Source organism: Stigmatopora argus, chromosome 7 (genome assembly GCF_051989625.1).
Source record: "Stigmatopora argus isolate UIUO_Sarg chromosome 7, RoL_Sarg_1.0, whole genome shotgun sequence".
Classification (NCBI taxonomy): domain Eukaryota; kingdom Metazoa; phylum Chordata; class Actinopteri; order Syngnathiformes; family Syngnathidae; genus Stigmatopora; species Stigmatopora argus.
The window spans coordinates 16387991-16408291 of NC_135393.1; the positions used below are offsets into that span (position 1 = coordinate 16387991).

At 38.2% G+C, this 20301-nt stretch overlaps 1 long non-coding RNA gene across 2 annotated transcripts in view; it reads left to right on the top strand.

The window, feature by feature from the left end:
- The window catches only part of LOC144076947 (uncharacterized), a 27345-nt gene continuing 7044 nt past the window's right edge, over positions 1–20301 (top strand). For both annotated transcript variants that reach the window (XR_013300832.1, XR_013300831.1), the window contains exons 1-6: positions 1–60; positions 180–369; positions 1178–1240; positions 8511–8614; positions 16835–16917; positions 17007–17095. This is a non-coding gene — a long non-coding RNA (uncharacterized LOC144076947). The remainder of the gene's footprint in view (positions 61–179; positions 370–1177; positions 1241–8510; positions 8615–16834; positions 16918–17006; positions 17096–20301) is intronic.

Here is a 20301-nt window from a genome sequence, read left to right on the forward strand (position 1 = left end):
CCAGACTGGTGCAAATGTTTACTCTTCTGAAAACCAGTGAATTGTTTGGACATCCATATTGTAAGATTTTGACCCTTAAACTAATGAAAAAGTACTATTTTAACGACTAATGTTAAAGCTAACAAGTGCATTTGAACTCTGCAGGTTGTATTCAATAATATTTTAATTGTTTTCTGCAGGCGCATGAAAATTGGGCCGTCGTTTGACCAGTGCTGTTCTAAAGAAAAGTTCAGAGAATGTCGGTCATCTTTCCATGCAAGCGGCAAAACAAAAGTTGACCTTGCATTCCTCGGGAGGCGTTGCGTTAAAAAGCGCCATCTTGCTGTAAAATATTGCCACGTGGAGTCGAGAACACTTCAGAAAAGCAAGGTCAGTTGACATCCTTCATCATTGTAGCTCAAGTAAGGAATTTAGAACTGTGTCCTCATGGCTAACGAGGAAAAGGACCATCTAAAATGTTATTAGTTTAAAGTGTGGGTTGCAGTGTGAATGGGGATTGAGGTTTTTTTTGTTTTTTTACATCCGTTCACAGAGAAAAATGCCCCAAAAATACAAACCTTCAGTGTTGTTGTTTTTTTTCTATTTACACTTTATGTTGGTCATTAGGAAAGTTAATGATTTGTCCTTTTTAGATGTTTTATGCAGTTAAATCCTGATGCGCCATCATAAGGATGTCAAAAAGACCCTTTGTCAAAGTGTAAACAATACTTTAAGTGTAAAAAAATGGCTGTTCATCCATGTTTTGCAGAATTATCTTTGATTTGTTTGCCCCAAATTACCTAGAAAAGATAATGAAGTTTAATTAATAAATATATGTGGCATATAAAAGGAAGAATCTTATCAAGACACTGTTTGACAATTGGGCAGTGTGGGCGTGTCTAATGTATGAACTAAAACCACGCCCATCATCTATCTTACATTACTTTAAGTGTTAAAAAAAGTGAATACATGCATGTTTTACAGAATTATATCTTTCATTCATTTTTCAACAATTGCCTAGAAAAGATACTGGATTTTAATAATAACATGCAAGAGGAAGAATCTTCTAAATCAAGACACTGTTTGGCATTTGGGCAGTGTGGGCGTGTCTAATGTATGAACTCAAACCACGCCCATCATCTAGCTACATTGCCAGTGAATGATGCTATTGCAATCTGACTTTTTTTTTTTTTACCAGAAGACACGATGTTGGAGGAGGGGACAAGAAGAGGGAAGATAGGCCGGATAAGGACGCGATAGGGTAAGTGATCAGTTTTTAATTCAATTTTAAGGTAAATTCTGTAATTTTGCCTATCCTGACAAAGATTGCTTACAAAGATTATCATCGTTTGAAAATTGGTACAATTCTGCTGGTTACAATTTGGCGACATTTAGCCCAAAAAAATGACCGTCTATAGCAAGGGTGTCAGACTCGGGTTGGTTCGCGGGCCGCTTTAACGTCAACTTGATTTCATGTGGGTCGGACCATTTTAGATATAATATTTAGATTTTTTTTTATAAATGGATTAAAAGAACTGGATTAAAATCCCTGAATATTCAGTTTTTCATAGCTCTAAAACAGAGTTTATTTTAGCTTTTTTTATATATATTTTTAGATTTTACAAAATGATTTTTGAACTAAAAACACAGAAAAAAATGATTAAAAAATGACAATTATTGATTTAAAAGGGGGAAAATCAGGAAATTTAATAAACATCTATACTCTTCATTTTAATTTGATCCTAAAACAGAAAGTCGGCACTCATGACTTACTTTCCCGGGCCACACAAAATGATGCGGTGGGCCAGATTTGGCCCCCGGGCCGCCACTTTGACACCTATGGTCTATGTTTCCCAATCAGTGCGCCGTAAGAATTTACAAGCATTCATAAATTGTAATATTCCGGGAGCTAATCTTAATATTACAATATTAAATGTACGTGAATCGCATTCACTCCGGTCGACGGCTCTGCATATGCACCCACCAAAAGAGCCATATGTGGCTCCCGAGCCATAGCTTCCCCTTCCCCTGGTCTATAGTAACCTGAGTCACATGACAGGAAGTTATTTTTTTTATTTCCCCTCCCACGACGTGACCCAGGAGCGTCTTTCTGCCAGGGCAGACATGTTGTTAATAATGAAGGCGGCGGCCGGAGGCGCGGCGAGGCTAAACTTCCTCTAACAAGTGGCCGCGTGACAGCGCCGACATATGCTTCTCGCCCCCCCGCGGCCCTCGACGCCACCGCATTTCGCACACGTCCGAGACGGGCGGGCGGGGGGGGGGGGAGAGACCTCCGCCGTCGCCGCCTGCCAAAGGACGATAAATCAAACGCCTAATGGCCGCCAACATCGTGATAATTACAAGCCGGGCCGGTGCGGCGTGGAAGGGAATTTTCGCCTTCCGACGTTGCGTGATGGAGGGTCGCGCGGTCGCCGTTTTAGCCGCGGAAAGAGGGAGCGTTTTCTTAAAGCCGTTTTGTCGTTAAAACCAATCAGCAACTGTTAAACGAATCAATTAAGTCATCTGCCGGAGGGTCGGCGTCATTTCTCAGTGGCCCGCCAGGGCGTTTTTAAAGCTATGGATGGATATATAATCCCTTTTTATACTGCCACATGACATTAAAGTCTCTCTGGTCGCGCTTATTAACTTGATTAGAGGGATTGAATCACGAGGACGAGTGATGATTCACGTCAGGAAAGTCGTGGTGGGTTCGCCGATCGAGGTCGGGCGAGGAAAATGATTGAAAGATGGAGAAAATGAATCGGCATCTTTTGTTCAAATGTGTCGTGAGTGACATTTTTGATTGTTTTGTGTGGTCGGGGTGAAGGATAAACTGTTTAAATATGTTTGGAAATAAGGGAATTCAATCAAAGACCATCAAAGACACCATTTGGTGTCAGACAGACCGTCCTGTTTTAAAGGGATTGGTCGCCTATCAGTTCCAATGATGGACATTAGGTTCATGTTTTTACGTCGGAATATAATTCTTTAGTGTGGATTCGACATTAATTCGGATGTTTTTTTTAGTATCCGGTGAATGGCTTTGGTCTAAAATAAAAATTGAGCAAGATTAGTCACATTAATCATGGTGTCAAAGTGGCGGCCCGGGGGCCAAATCTGGCCCACCGCATCATTTTGTGTGGCCCGGGAAAGTAAATCATGAGTGCCGAATTTCTGTTTTAGGATCAAATTAAAATGAAGAGTATAGATGTATATTACATTTCCTGATTTTCCCCCTTTTAAATCAATAATTGTAATTTTTTAATCATTTTTTTCTATGTTTTTAGTTCAAAAATCATTTGGTAAAATCTAAAAATATATTTAAAAAATTGGCATTTTTTAAGATCTTAAATATATAGATATTTTCCGTTTTCCACTTTAGTTTTGAACATAAAAAAATATATTTTGTTTCCATTTGAAATGAAAAACATGATTAAAAGAAATTTTCCATTACTAAGACAAAAAAGCTCAAATAAACATTGCTTTAGATCTATAAAAACTTACTATTTAGGGCTTTTGATCCAGTTCTTTTAATCCAATTTTTAAAAAAATCTAAATATTAGATCTAAAATGGTCCGGCCCACATTAAATGGAGTTGACGTTTATGCAGCCCGCGAACCAACCCGAGTTTGACACCCCTGGTCTAAAATAAAAAAAGTACAGCAAGATTAATCGCATTCGTTTCCATGTCGGTGGGATTCCATTTTCAAACTGGACTAAATTTTCCTCATTCCACTCAAGCAAATACCTACAAAAAATGTTTTAAGTAAATTACATGTTATTAATGGCATTCATCTACCGAGAAATTCACAGCAATTCATTGACAATTCTGTCTGGTAAATAAAAAAAATACAAATTTGGTCTAAAATATAAAATAGAGCAAGATTGACCGCATTAATCTAAAGTTTTATCGCTTCCATGTCGATGGGATTCCATTTTCAAACTGGAGATACATTTTCCTCATTGCACTCAAACAAATATCTACAAAAAAATGTTTTCAAGTAAAACACATGCTATTAATCGCATTCATCTACCGAGAAATTCACCGCCATCCAATTATCCGATGAACCGTTTTTAAGATCCTTAGTTGATAAACAATGACGCAAGGGTTAAACAAGGTCATCTGGGAGGGGGTGGGGTGATGACCAGATAGATAGCCAACCAATGACATTCCAAACGATGTAACGACCATCCAAAAGCGAAAATAACATTCCCGACTTCTCGTCAATGGCGCCAACGTAAAAAAAAAGGACGTAAAACCGTAAAACTAACTGTTAACCCTTTTTGCGATTCTAGTCATGTCCTCGTCCTTTTCGCCATCATTTCCGTCTTCCTATTTAAAAAAAAAAAAAAAATGATAGCGCTTTTTGTTAGCATTTCAGTGAAGCGCTTTTACGAAACCTTTTTGGCGCTTTCCTTATCCTCGTCGCTTGGTAGTTTGGGGTGGGGGGTTGGCAGGTTTTCAGTGGGTTGTGGTGGAGACGGTACGGGGGGGCGGTAATCTTATTTTTGATGGTAGCGTCGCTGTGAAGGGGGCTAGCCAGAGAGGATAGTAAACACCGCCTTTGCAGCACATTTAAAATCAATCCTTCCAGCCACGGGCTTCCAAACCTTCCTCATTTCACCCGCTCTCTCTTTTTCGTCGCCTTTCTTCTCGTCTTCCTCGCTGCCGTCTTTGTGTTGTGCGCCGCGCCGCCTGATGCAGGCGGCACTTAAAAGACGAGCGTGGGGGGTGGGCTGCCGGAGCTGGGAGTTTTGTGACAGCGCCCCGGCTTTTATTACACCCCCCCCCCTCCACCTTCCACGTCACCCAACCTCAACTCCCCTCCTCAACATCAGCGCTTTCACCCCGAAGGCGGTCGGCCGCACGTGCGCAGGTGCGCACGGTCACGCCGGCCGCGCACCCCGACCGCCGCGTATAATCGGGCCATTAGCGCGCCGCCCGTCCGAGGGCCGGGGGCTCATTTGCCGCCATCCAAGCTGTTAGCTTGGCTCGTGATTGGCGTCGAGATGAGCTGAATATCATTTTTTTTTTTAGATTTTCGCTTTGACTGCGTGATTGCGTGATTGGTCGCGGGCAGAAAATGAAGGCAGTTCAACCAGCGCAATATATTGGGGTTGATTGGGTTAAAATATCGGAAAATGATGTCTCAACGTCAGAGAATGATCTTAAGCCGTTGAATCTGAAAAAAGTTACTAAGCACCTCTATTCCATATTAATGCTGGAATTACCGTATTTTCACGACTATAAGGCACACGTAAAAGTCTTAAATTTTCTCCAAAATAGACAGGGCGCCTTATAATCCAGTGCGCTTTATATATGGACCAATACAAAAATAATTATCAGGATAAAATAAAATAAATCAGTGGATAGGGTACACCATCCTCTACAGCTCTCACAACTACGGCAAGCAGCCCCCGACTCTACTATTTTCCCCGTAGTAAAAGTACTGCGCAGTGACTGTTGGGATATGTAGTTCTTTTGTCAATACAACCAGTATGACGGCGAGCACGCTAATTTGGTGCTCGCCGTCATTCCGGGTGGATTTATAAAATAACTCCTGCCGCAGCTAGCTACTATTTGTGAATGGATTGTGGCCTGTATACATCTACATCAACACAGCTTTACGAACGGTCGCAGGCAGTGCCGGGCTAGTTACGCTAGCTACTAGCTAGCTACTAGCTAGCTACTATTTGCGAATGGATTGTGGCTGCCTGGACGAACGTATAAAACTCAGCGTTTTCGATGACTCATTTGGACAATTGTTCAATTCGGACACAGAAAATGAGGACTTTGATGGATTTGTGGGTGATGATGACGTGAGTACATTGTAAAATGTCTAAATAAAGTACAACCGGACTCAGTTTTGCTTCCGTTGCCTTTTTAAAAACTTGTTTTTAGCGTCTGGCCGTATGTTTAAGCTGGTGTATGTTTTGCCATGCCTGGCTGCGTCTAAAAAAACGGTGCGTCCTTTGTGTGTGTCAAATACAGAAATAGCACTCGTTCTGACATTGTGGCTTAAAATGCGATGCGCAGTCGTGAAAATACGGTATTATAATTTTTAGATCTTTTTGTGTGACAGTTTTTTTTTTGAATTTTCTACTAATTCACCCCACCTTGCCATTTCATGTTGCTAAGAAATACAAATTGGCGTTATCAATGGTTGCCCGATTTAGGGGTCCTCAGCCAGGTTATTAATTTTTGAGTATCAGATATGATGACGCCTGTTCTGATCGTCAAGAAAATAATTCACTTGAAGCAAGTAATGGCAAAAAATGGGCTCATTTCAAGTGAAATAGCCTTTTTAGAGTCTTTATGGTAATGACGTAATGTGGGCCAATGACGTGCGAGTTGTCGTCTTATTCAGAGAATATCGTTTGCTCCATTTTAAGACAAAAAACGAACAAAAAGTAGTGTGTCAGAAAAACCTTGGCAGGACAAAGTCAAGCTCAATTTTCCCAAGTAGAGATCAATTTTCAGGAAGGACAAGTCAGAGGTCAATTTTATCGTTAAGCCAAAAAGTGAGGGTTTTCAATCCGGGTAAAGAAAGTGGACCTTGAAGTGCACCACCAGTTTCAAACTCAAGGCCCGTGGGCCATATCTGGCCCATCATATCATTTTGTGTGGCCCGTGAAACTAAATCATTGAAATGAATGTTTTATTTTCCCTTTTACCTTGATTTTTACTATTAAAACCATGAATATGGAGGTGAAAATTGTGAATCAGGGTGCGGCTTATACGTGAAAAATTGTAAAATTCAACAATTTTAAGGCCATTTTAAGAGTGCGGCTTATACTCGAGAAATTGTAAACTTCAACAATTTTAAGGCCATTTTAAGAGTACGTCTTATACATGAGAAATTGTAGAATTCAACAATTTTAAGAGTGCAGCTTATACTCGAGCAATTGTAAAATTCAGCAATTTTAAGGCCATTTTAAGAGTGCGGCTTATACTCGAGAAATTGTAAACTTCAACAATTTTAAGTGTGCGGCTTATACTCGTGAAATTGTAAAATTCAACAATTTAAAGGCAATTTTAAGAGTGCGGCTTATACTCAAGAAATTGTAAAATTCAACAATTTAAAGGCAATTTTAAGAGTGCGGCTTATACAAGAGAAATTGTAAAATTCAACAATTTTAAGAGTGCAGCCTATATTCGAGAAATTGTAAAATTCAACAATTTTAAGGCAATTTTAAGTGTGCGGCTTATACGCAGATGCGGCTTATAGGCGAGTAAATACGGTAGACGCCAACAAATCGATTGATCATGGTTGACTACACTAACTTTCATTTGACGACAATAAACATGCACATTGACCCCAAACGTCCAATCATCACTTGTCGCTCATCTTTTCGCAACTTTCTTGCTTTTTACAGAACGCTTCTGATTTTTAAAGGCCGATTTTCTAGTATTTTAAAAATAGAAAAGCATGAGGCGTGTGTGGTTAATTGCACACACACACACACACACACACACACACACACACACACACTCGTACACACAAAAGTCATCTTGAAGCGGCGGACTGGGTCGTTCTTTCTTTCTTTCTTTCTTTCCACGGCAAAGCTTTCTTCATGCATGGCTTCCGCCGTCGACGCAGTGAAAAATGTTGTTGCTAGGCAACAGGCATAACAATGACACAGGTGCTCGCCGCCGCTCGCTCATTGTTGGAACCTCGTGCGTCTTCCCGCTCTTCCTAATGCTAAATGTCGCGCGTGTCTTTCTCTCCTGGCGTTCTTAAAATTTTGTTTCTACGTCATTATCGCGTGCGCTGAGAATTCCTGAGTTTGGGAAAATTCAAAGTTCATCAAAATGTGTCCATAAAAACATTTTTTATTGTCCGTGGCTTTAATTTTTTTTACTATTCAAATGTTAATCTTTTAGTATTGAATATTTGCTTAATTTTTATGTGGTAGTTTGAAGGATTTACTGTAATTTTTTGGTCTATATGACGCACCTGCATGTAAGCCGCGTCATATTTTTGCAAGAAAACTGAATTTTTTACCCCCATTTTGGCAACTAGGCTATACCCTGCATTGCATGATGGGATATTTTTGATAAAATATCTGCAAGTTGATATACAAGCCTAAAAGAGGCGGAAAAAAGTAGCGACTTTTAGTCTGTGAAATACGGTAGTCTGAAATAAACTTGCATAAACAGACGTTAGCAGTGAGGAAATTCAAGATCATAAATTAGGATAAAAAGACTTTAAAAAAAGTCCTTTTTAAACCCTCTAAAGCCCAACTACTAAATAATTAACAGCAAATAAAAATGTTTTAAACTCTTAGCCTTTAATAATCCCTCAGAAAAAAAAATGACGACAACTTTTTATAGATCCACTCTTGGAAATTTGTTTATTTACACAATTTTCACCGGGGAGAAAATATTTCAGGGTTCAAATTTCATGCATCAAAAATGATACATTTGGCCGTATGTGACAAAAAATCAGATCGTTTATAAAAATAAAAATAAAAATTTAAATATACCCCTTATGCTTTGGGTATGATATGATATATTTGACATATTACAGATTGGCTGCCTTTGAACCTTCGCTGATTCGCTGCCAACCTCCCACTTCAAATGGATGGGACCTCTACTTCCAATAATCATCCAAAAGACTGCAAACTTTCTGAGGTAAGGGTTTATTCAAAATAGCAAACCACCCTTGTTTGGACCCTTTTTGCCCAATTGTATACAAAGAGCATGTCCGGGGCTAAGTGCTAGCACCTTAGCACTAGCACCCCTGGTTGTCGTCTCCCTCTTGGTATGACTTTGAGCTTGGGCGCCCCTCCCCCTCCTCAGCCGACAGTCTTGCGCCCTTAATCAGAAGGCTTGGGCCGGCGCCCCCTCCCCCGCCGCGAACCGCCCTCCCACGCACGTCCTCCTCATCACCTCGTCCGCCCTTCCCCCTATCCCTCTCATCGGCTGCTCCTCTCTCCTTTCCTTTAGCGCTTGCCCTGGCTCCGTCACCCCCTCCCTCCCCCGTCCTCGCCTCCCACGACAACCCTGCAGTTAGCGGCTGCCAAAGGCCGATTCTCTTCATCACTCAGACGCGCACTTAGCCAGACAGCGCTGCCTTTTTCCACCCGGGCGAGGCGGGGCGAGGGTATGGGGGAGTGGGGGCGCCAGGTTTGGGGGCGGGGGGGGAGGTATCACCGCCGACCTCGATGTCACGTGTGATGGACGGCGGGCTAAGTGGGGGGCCGTCGACTGAGCGAGCGGACGGTAAAGAATGGGCAAACGGGTTCGGGCGGCCATCTTGGTCGGGGTCAACTTTGCTGCATTGTAATTGGTTGGAAATGTTTGATTAAGGGACTCTAAGGTGTTCATTATGAGTTTAGTCAGGGGAAAAAAACATATAAACACGTAAAAAAGAGGCGGTTTACGTTCAAGCTAAGATGAATATTTGTCGTTGTTTCCGCTGCAAGCAATTACGTTGTCGGACTGCTAAGGTCATCATAATTAAGGTCATTCCCTCCTTTGCTGCCGACCCTCCCACATTGGCAGCCAATGAATTAACAGGGATGAACAACACTAAGTTTTGAAGAAATAAGAAAGAGGTTGTTTTCTCATTTTAGTTTAAAAATGCATTTTTTTAAGCCCTCAGCAATATTGTTGTCCTACATTACCATTTTAGGTTCTGTAAATTTGTTCAGTAATATTTTGGGGTTTTTTTCTTGATATTTTGTTTTTTTTCTCGATTTCGGTTAATCGCGTGAAATGCATTTTTCAAGTGTAATATTTCACATGTACATTTGATTTGGTAATTCGCTATAATTCATTTCATTTTTCTAAAAAATAGATTTGGGGTCAAATAGTATTATGGTTTCAAGATCATTTTAAAAATGTTTTTAAAATTATATAATTTTCAAATTTTGGACCAATCTGGAAACTAAAAGGCTGTAACAAATTTTTGTTCAACAACTTTTCCATTCGTTTAAAGTCATTAGCTACCAACCCTTACAGTTAAAATAAGTTGGACTTGCACTGACACATGATCCTTTACTGCGGGTCACGCAAAATGATTTGGCGGACCGGACGTGATCCCCGGGCCTTGGGTTTGATACCTTTACTTTAGTACTTTGTGTGTGTATGTGTGCGAGAATGGCAAATGGCCCATTACGGGAATGTTCTGAGTGCAAAGCTCTTTTCCCAGCAATGAAAGAGTAAGGGAGAGTCAGCGAGGGGAGGAGAGGAGGGGAGGGGGGAGAGGAGGGGAGGGGGGGGGGGGGAGAAGACGACATGGGGGTGTTGGACCCCTCCGTCCAATCTGATCAATGACGATATTAATCTGAGCACGAGCCGGCGTCGACAAGCCGGCGTTTGATTAAAAGAGGGAAGAAATATGACGTCACCTATAAATCCGTTTGTCAAAATGGCGCGTGGCCGCATGGGAGAGGAAACGCTGGCCCGCGGCGGGATGAAGACGCCCGCGCCGATTTAACGGAAAGCAAACGGAAGCACGAATAAACGTCGCCAATTAGGCAACGTGTTTACCAGGCGATTCTTCTCGCAATGACATGAAATTTGACTCAATTGGCTTGGTGTCCGTTTATGGATACAAATATTTTTTAATCCACGGAAAAGTTATTACGACCTGTTTTGTTACTAAAAAAAGACAGTTAGGAATTAAAACCATTAGTTTTTACAAAAACAAATCTGTAAATATTAAACCTAGGCCTTCACCGTCCAATCATATGCAGGGCTCAACGATTTCAACGTAAAATCTTACAGAAAAAATTCCCGCAAACATTGCTTTAGTGCAAAAGTGTCAAACTTGGGTTGGTTCGCGGGCCACATTAACGTCAACTTGACTTCATTTTAGACCATTTTAGATATAACTTTTATGTATATTTGTTTATAAATGGATTAAAAGAACTGGATTAAAAGCCCTGAATATTTAGTTTTTTATAGATCTAAAACAATTTTTATTTTAGCTTTTTTTATATTTTTGATAGCATTTTTTTTGTTTTTATTTCATCAGGTTTTAGCCAAAAATGTTTTTAATTTATTCAAATTTTTAAGAGTGACATGTATACATACCCATGCAGCCTTATTCTTTTTTAAATTTGGGTTTACTTTTTTATTTTGATGTTCCTATTTTTTTTTTAAAAATCCACAAATTTTTGAAGTCACTCTATGCAACTGTAAAATAGCCTTTAGCATTTTTAGCTTCATGCATTTTTTACATTTTCCCAAATTTTTGACCAAAAACACTATTTTTGATAGAATTTCCTTTTGTTTTTATTTCAACAGGTTTTAGCCTTTATGAGCTTAATATATATATTTTTATATTTTACAAAATGATTTTTGAACTAAAAACAGAAAAAATGGATTAAAAAAATTACAATTACTGATTTAAAAGGGGGAAATCAGGAAATGTAATATCCATCTATACTCTTCATTTTAATTTGATCCTAAAACAGACAGTCGGCACTCATGATTTACTTTCCCGGGCCACACAAAATGATGCGGCGGGCCAGATTTGGCCCCCGGGCCGCCACTTTGACACATGTGCTTTAGTGCTTTCATATAATGTAAATTCAAATAAACCGACATCAAAGTACATTTATTCCTGACAATAATTCATCTCAGTTTTTAGAGTGTTGGATTGGATGTCTATCGTCGTCAATGTGATTCAACTTGTTTAATTTGATGTATTTTATTGCCTTTTGTATTTATTCCATTTGAAATTATGATTATTATGATTCATTTTCTCATTGAATAATCGATTGATCTCCCTGTCCAAATGACTCAAACGTCTATTGCCATCAGTAGCACGAAAGTTTCATTCAACTGGTTTAAGTCGCGTGCGGTATTGGAAAGGAACTTTTTGCTTCAAATAAGGAATTAATGCTAAATCTGACTAAATCCACATTTGGTGCATATTGGAGTCGTCGCTTTAATCTGAGCCTGGAGCGTTGCTGGAGTTGCTGCGTGCATTCGCAAAAGTGGGGTGGCAGAGGGGACACCCTCGTTATACTCTGCTTGTATAAATAGCAGAAGCTTTCGCAATCACAATCGGACACAAATTTGCATTCTGACATGACAAGATGTGGGCGTGGCTTCCACATTTCTTGTCCTTATTGGCTTGGTGCAAAAATGTAACGTAATTCCACTAAGCAGGCAAATTCAAAGCATGGCCATATTTGGAACAATGAAGTTTTTTCCCCTTTTCCAGATATTTAAACATCTTTTGATTTACAGACGCATTCTGCAAGTTTGATAACAATCCCTTCATTCAAATGTATTTCCTGACCTTTGACCTCATGACCCCCAAATTTAATCACTTGTTTCAGAGAGACAGCATGCAAGTATGATTAGCATCCCTTTATTTCTTGTTGTCATTGCAAAATTGTGGACATCAGTGACCTTTGACCCAATTTCATAGTGTAAACAACCTTACAGGTTTGATAACACCCCTTTATTGCCCATTTCCTTTTCTGACCTTTGACCTTTAACCTTAATACCCCCAAAATCAAAAATCAAAAATAATTTCTATGACAAACTCACCCTGCATGTTTGACATCAATCCCTATACTCACTCCTGAGTTATCACCAAATATATTTCCTGACCTCTGTGACCTTTGACCCCTGACCTCAAAACTATTCTTCCTGGCCCCAAAACTGATGTGAAATTGTACAATAATTTAAAGTGATTCTGCATATTTCACCTCAGTCTCAGTCCATGTGGACTTCCTGTGTGTGGCTCCAGTTTTTTACACCTAGGTCTACAATGTCTTCTGTGTCTGTACTTGCTAATCTAATCTTAATCTTAAAAATCAAAAATCTAAAAAAAACTGATTTCTCGCCGTCTTGCCCATGATAATTGGGAATTATTTGCATATTTAACCTCAGTCTCAGTCCATGTGGACTTCCTGTGTGTGGCTCCAGTTTTTTTTTACCTGGGTCTACAATGTCTTCTGTGTCTGTGTTTGCTAATCTAATCTAATCTTAATCTTAAAAATCTAAAAAAAACTGATTTGTCGCCAAATTGCCCATGATAATTGGCCCCAAGTACGATATCAATTTATGGTATTTTACGGCATAAAATAATATTTATGATATTTTTATTATTTCCATTTAACTATAGTGCCTAGCATTGGACGTTCATATCTCTGCACCATTGACAGCGATAGACGTCCATCTTTTCAGAAACCTTATTGCGATTTTTGATCGAGAAATCGCGGAGAGGGGCGGGGCTCGCGCCCGGGCGCTACGCTAATTGAGCGTCGCACGAGACCCCGAGGTCTGCCCGGCTGACGTTTTCTTAATCTATGGCTGTTTAACGCTGGCCGCGCTTGAGTAATTAAGCAGATAATCTTCAATTAAACTAAGCTCGACCCCGGCGCACGCCGCCGCGAGACAGATGGGCCTCTGAGGCGAGCGCCGCTTCTTCCTCAAACAGGATTTTTATTCCACGCTTAGACCCGTCACGAGCCGTCGCCGCTGTTTTCCGACGCAAAAATAACGTAATTACCGTAAAGTGACGTCAAATGGAAACATTGTCGGAATGGATGACTATATTTTTCGATAGTCGTGAACGAGGTGGGGTTTCTTGTTAGTTTTAGCTTTATGTACTTCATCAGTTTTTTATATTTTACAAAATTTTGGACCAAAAATACTTCCCACATGACAGTAGTTTTAATATTTTCATTTGAGTCTTTAAAAAAATCGTTTTAAAGGCACTCTACGCAACAGTAATATAGCCTTTAGCATTTTTAGCTTTATGTACTTCAGCATTGTTTACATTTTCCAAAATGTTTTACCAAAAATACTTCCCACCTGACAGTAAATTATTCTCCTGTTTTTGATAGCATTTTTTTTCATTTCATTTCATCAGGTTTTAGCCTAAAATGTTTGTTTATTAACATTTTTAAGAGTGACATGTATACCCATACAGCCTTTTTAAAATTTAGTTTTACTTTTTAATTTTGATTTTCATTTGATCCTTAAAAAAAAAATTGAAGTCACTCTCCACAACAGTAAAATAGCCTTTAGCATTTTTAGCTTTATGCATTTTCACAATTTCCAACATTTTTGACCAAAAACACTTCCTATTTTTGATAGAATTTCCTTTTATTTTTATTTCAACAGGTTTTAGCCTTTATGAGCTTAAAATGTTTTTGTTGTTATTTTCAAGACATTTTTAAGAGTCTCCCGTACTTTATTTTTTTATTTTGACGTTCTTACTTAATATTATTTTCATTTGATTCTTTAAAAAAGTTTTGAAGTCACTCTGTGCGACAGTAATATAGCATCTAGTATAGTAATCCAGTAAAAAATCATCTTTTATTTTGAAAGACTATTTTTTTTTAATTTCATGTGTATTTTTAATTGTTTGCTAAATTTCCCAAAATTTTCAAGTAATATGCCTATGTATCCATTTTTCACATTTTCAAGTTTAAATCAGAAATAATGTAATTTTTAAATGATATGATACATTTCAGTTTTCTTTTATTGAGGTCTCATCTCATTTCCTGAACCGCTTTAGCCTCATTAGGGTTGCGGGGGGTGCTGGAGCATATCAATTTAGAGTATCCAATCAGAACTACCATGCATATTTTTGGAATCCCACGCAGGAGATCATGCAAACTCCACACAGGTGGATCGACCTGGATTTGAACCCAGAACCCCCAGAGCTGTGAGGCCGACGTGCTAACCACTCGCGCCCCGTTTTTTTTTTTTATGTATCATCTTTTTTTTCAATTTAAAACATAAAAAAGTCTCCTGAAGTGACCGTGAAGAATTTTCTGGCCGCCGACTGGAGATTTGACAGCGTGAGGTGGCATGTTAAGTGGATTTACCGCAATTAGAAGCGCCATCAAAATTTACTGCACGCGCTCATATATTTAAACATTCTCTTCCCTGGTTATTATTAGAGACACTTTGCGCGCGCCACGGCGGCTCGTTAATTATCTCCCATGTAAAACCGTTGGCGCCGATACGAGACGCGCCAGCCGCCACTTTGATGTTCTTCTTGTTGTTGTTGTTTTTGCCAAAGCGTGGATTTTCACCACTTCCTCCTTTTTGAACTTTATCCGTCGGGTTTCTGAATATTAATCCTGCTCACGTGGTTGGTTATTTAAATTTTTAAAAAATTAAGGTATTTAGCTGATTTTCATGATCATTTTTTTAACGAAGAAATGGGTGGTTAAATTATGACATCATAATAAATTGGGTGCAAGATGTGGGAACGGTAAGGTTGGAGTAGTACAATGGTAATTTTTAGATTAGATAAAATTATTATAGTATTTGGGAAATTTCTTGGTTGCAGTAGCAAGTACAGACACAGAAGACATTGTAGACCTAGGTAAAAAAAACTGGGAGCCACACACAGGTTGTAAAGTTGTAAGGCGAATTTTGTCAAATTTTTTGTAAATATTTTGGTGCTTTAAATGTTAAAAATGCAGACAATAAGAAAAAATGTAAATTTTCCTCAAATTCTAGCTATTTTTAGCTATTTAAAAAACCTATAAATGTTATTTTTAAAATTGTTTTATATTTTTTTCAATAAAAAATATGGCAATTTCTTTCAGAAAAAAATATCATTTTTTCAGATAAAAAAGAGCATATTTATCTTTTTCCTCAAAGCATAATAAAAAAACTGTTCTTTTTTAAAAAGTGAATCTTTTTTTGCAGAAATACCAAAAATTATTTGAATATCTACAATTTTTTTTAAATGAAAGAGAGCAAATTTATCTTTTTCCTCAAAGCATAATCAAAAAACAGTGTTCTTTAAATAAAACGTGAATAGTTTTTTTTTGCAGAAATACCAAAAATTCTTTGAATATCAAAAAAAAATTAAATGAAAAAGATCAAATTAATGTTTTTCCTCAAAGCATAATCACAGTGTGTTCTTTAAAAAAAAATGTGAATTTTTTTTTTTTTTGCAGAAATACCAAAAATTATTTGAATATCTACATTTTTTCAAACACAGATAAATATATCTTTTTTTTTATTGAAATATTTTCTGAAGGTAAGTAGATGATTATCTTGTAGTGACCGCATTCCTGTTTTGAAAATAACATCACCGTTTGTTCACCTAATAATTGCACCATTTTTTTCCTTCTTTGCACCGGGTGTCCCTTAATACCCGTCCATAAAATATTTCATACGATACTTCCACGGACACAAATGGCTTCGCACGGATGTACTAGTAGTCCCCGCGGGCCTCATCAAATATAAGGTCATTTAACGCGACCTTACGGGAGGGACGCCCGCCACTTAGGGCCTCGTTAAGGTCAGCCGACTTAACCCGGAATCAATTTATCCGGAAAATCCGCCGACGCGTTTCCGGCTCGGAACGCGGCCTCGTTTAGATTTTTTAATCCGTTTTGGGCGCGCGCGGCGACGCCATCGGATGCCTCGCCCTCGTTCGCCGAGCCCCGAACGAGCCTTTTGAATTCCCATCAGCCGCACGCGTTTTAGACGCCTTACGGGAGCTGCCATTTAAGCCGCGCGCTAATGATCCGCCGGCGCGTCGCTAACACGTAGCGACGGCGTGCGGCCCCTCCCCCCCGCCGCCACTTGTGTTTCCACAGTGATAATTAAGCCATCAAAGCGTGCGAGCGTGCCCATCCTGTGTCTCCAAGGTGAGAATGTGGGCTCACATGTCAAGTGGAGCGCAGCCACCCGTGTGGCTCTTTAAAACGGCGGTGCGGGGGAGGGTGGCTTGGGTTGTGTGTGTGTGGGTGGGTGGGTGGATGTGTATGTATGTGTGTTTGCAATCACGGCAGCAGCTGCAGGCGAGAAAAAGTGCACAGAATGACGTCATACGGATGGCGGACAGAATGCTAGCAAAATTCGGATTGGTATGGGCTAATACTGATGTTTTTTGTTGTTGTTTTTTAGGGGGCGGAGCTTCCAATGCCTGTTGTGGGTTGCCGTGGGATCGGCCGATGCCAAGTTGAAGTTTTGACGTGGTGCATTTCACGGTAGGATTTGAGAAAATTAAGTTTTGTTCGTGCTAAATAACATGTTGTGATTGTGATACCAATTTTAATAGAATGTATTTTGTGCTTAGGGGGAGGAGCTTCCAATGCCTGTTGTGGATTGCTGTGGGATCGGCCGATGCTGATGCCAAGTTGAAGTTTTGACGTGATACATTTCACGGTAAGATTTGAGAAAATGTTTTGGTCGTATTAAATAGCATGTTATGATTGTGATACCAATTTTAATAGAATGTATTTTGTGCTGTCGCAGGTAAGTTTTGTAGTTAAAAAACGATGGATTTAGAATGTGGAAGTTTGAACTAATGTGTAGTTTTGATCGGTCATTTCACGCTAGGAGGTGTTTCAAATTTGCAAGATTATAAAGTGAGACAAAACATCAACTTTTGAAATGACAAATTTTCAGTTTGCTAAAAAAGTTGTTATACAGCGTACACAATTTGAAATGATCAAAAAACGCATAAAATACAGGAAAAAGTATAGTATACTAAGGCTTTTTTTCTTTAAAAAAACGACATAGTATAGTAAGGCTTTTTTTTCTTAAAAAAATGACATAGTATAGTAAGGCTTTTTTTCTTAAAAAACGACATAGTATAGTAAGGCTTTTTTCTTAGAAAAACGACATAGTATAGTAAGGCTTTTTTCTTAAAAAAACGACATAGTATAGTAAGGCTTTTTTCTTTAAAAAAACGAAATAGTATAGTAAGGCTTTTTTTCTTAAAAAAACGACATAGTATAGTAAGGCTTTTTTCTTTAAAAACGACATAGTATAGTAAGGCTTTTTTTCTTAGAAAAACGACATAGTATAGTAAGGCTTTTTTTTCTTAGAAAAACCACATAGTATAGTAAGGCTTTTTTTTTCTTAGAAAAACGACATAGTATAGTAGGGCTTTTTTCTTAAAAAAATGATATAGTATAGTAAGGCTTTTTTCTTAAAAAAATGACATAGTATAGTAAGGCTTTTTTCTTAGAAAAACGACATAGTATAGTAAGGCTTTTTTCTTAAAAAACGACATAGTATAGTAAGGCTTTTTTTCTTAAAATACAGGAAAAACGTCTAAGTTGACATGTATGCATCAACCAACCATAGAAACGCCCCATATCGTCAATTTAAAACGCAACCATTCATGATTGGCAAAATTCCTTCCGTTTTTTTTGTCCCGATTTGGAAGTTTCCGAACAACGGATCTCACTTTTAATATCATCGTTGGGGATCGGCTGCTGACTTTCACCAAAGACATTTACGCCGCGCGTCTCCCGTCCTCGTTGGCATTCCGAACGTGGCACGGCGCCGCGCTTATCCCGACACGCTTGGACGCGAGGGAGGTAATTACGAGCGCTTCGGGATGGGCCGCGGAGGCGCTAATCAGGAGGCGTGCGCGTCGGTTTATGTTTGTATCACACGTTCCCCTTCTTATCGGCCGTTACGGCGCCAAACAGCCCCCCCCCCCCTTTCCAAAGCCCCACCCCCAGGCGACCTTTCCCAATCAACAGGTAATGCGTATAAACACGTCCTAACAGCTCCATCACAATGATTGATACCACGCCACGGGAGAGTCGTAATTATTCTCGGCCGGATAACGAAGCGGCGTCAAGTAACCCTTGATACGGCGCTCGTTTATTTCATCCTCTGACGTTGACGCTGTTTGACGTCCAATCGCTTTTGACTGGGAGAGGCTGCCAGCGAATAATCGCTTTTATTTGGTAAAAAAAAAGATCAGATATACTGATGATGATAGTAAGGCTTTTTTTTGCCTTAAAAAGTTTGTGTAGTAGGGCGTGTTAGTTGTAAGAAAAAGGTAGACCTTGGATAGTAATGCTTTTTCTTAAAAAAAAAAACGATATGTTGTATAGTAAGGTTTTTTTTCATAAAAAACGACCATGTATAGTAAGGCTTTTTTTTCATTACAAAACGACCATGTAAGGCTTTTTTTTCACAAAAATGACAATGTATAGTAAGCCTTTTTTCATTAAAAAAATGACCATGTATAGTAAGGCTTAATTTCATTAAAAAATGACCATGTATAGTAAGGCTTAATTTTATTAAAAAAGGACAATGTAGTATAGTAAGGCTTTTTTCTTAAACAATGATAGTAAGGCTTTTTTCTTAAAAAAATGATAGTAAGGCTTTTTTCTTTAAAAAATGATAGTAATGCTTTTTAAAAAAAAATGATAGTAAGGCTTTTTTCTTAAAAAATGACCATGTATAGTAAGGCTTTTTTTCATTAAAAAATGACCATGTATAGTAAGGCTTAATTTCATTAAAAAAACAACCATGTATAGTAAGACTTTCTTTCATTAAAAAAAGGACCATGTATAGTAAGATAGTATAGTAACGTATAAAACGACACAGTATAGTAAGGCTTTTTTTCTTAAAAAACGGCATAGTATAGTAAGGCTTTTTTTCTTAAACAACATAGTATAGTACAGCTTTTTTCTTAAAAAACGACATAGTATAGTAAGGCTTTTTTTCTTAAAAAACGACATAGTATAGTAAGGCTTTTTTTCTTAAAAAACGACATAGTATAGTAAGGCTTTTTTCTTAAAAAACGACATAGTATAGTAAGGCTTTTTTTCTTAAAAAAACGACATAGTATAGTAAGGCTTTTTTTCTTTAAAAAATGACATAGTATAGTACAGCTTTTTTCTTAAAAAACGACATAGTATAGTAAGGCTTTTTTCTAAAAAAACGACATAGTATAGTAAGGCTTTTTTTCTTAAACAACATAGTATAGTACAGCTTTTTTCTTAAAAAACGACATAGTATAGTAAGGCTTTTTTTCTTAAAAAACGACATAGTATAGTAAGGCTTTTTTTCTTAAAAAACGACATAGTATAGTAAGGCTTTTTTCTTAAAAAACGACATAGTATAGTAAGGCTTTTTTTCTTAAAAAAACGACATAGTATAGTAAGGCTTTTTTTCTTTAAAAAATGACATAGTATAGTACAGCTTTTTTCTTAAAAAACGACATAGTATAGTAAGGCTTTTTTCTAAAAAAACGACATAGTATAGTAAGGCTTTTTTTCTTAAACAACATAGTATAGTACAGCTTTTTTCTTAAAAAACGACATAGTATAGTAAGGCTTTTTTTCTTTAAAAAACGACACAGTATAGTAAGGCTTTTTTTTAAAAAAACGACATAGTATAGTAAGGCTTTTTTTCTTAAAAAACGACACAGTATAGTAAGGCTTTTTTCTTAAAAAACGACATAGTATAGTAAGGCTTTTTTTCTTAAAAAACGACATAGTATAGTAAGGCTTTTTTCTTAAAAAACGACATAGTATAGTAAGGCTTTTTTTCTTAAAAAACGACATAGTATAGTAAGGCTTTTTTCTTAAAAAACGACATAGTATAGTAAGGCTTTTTTT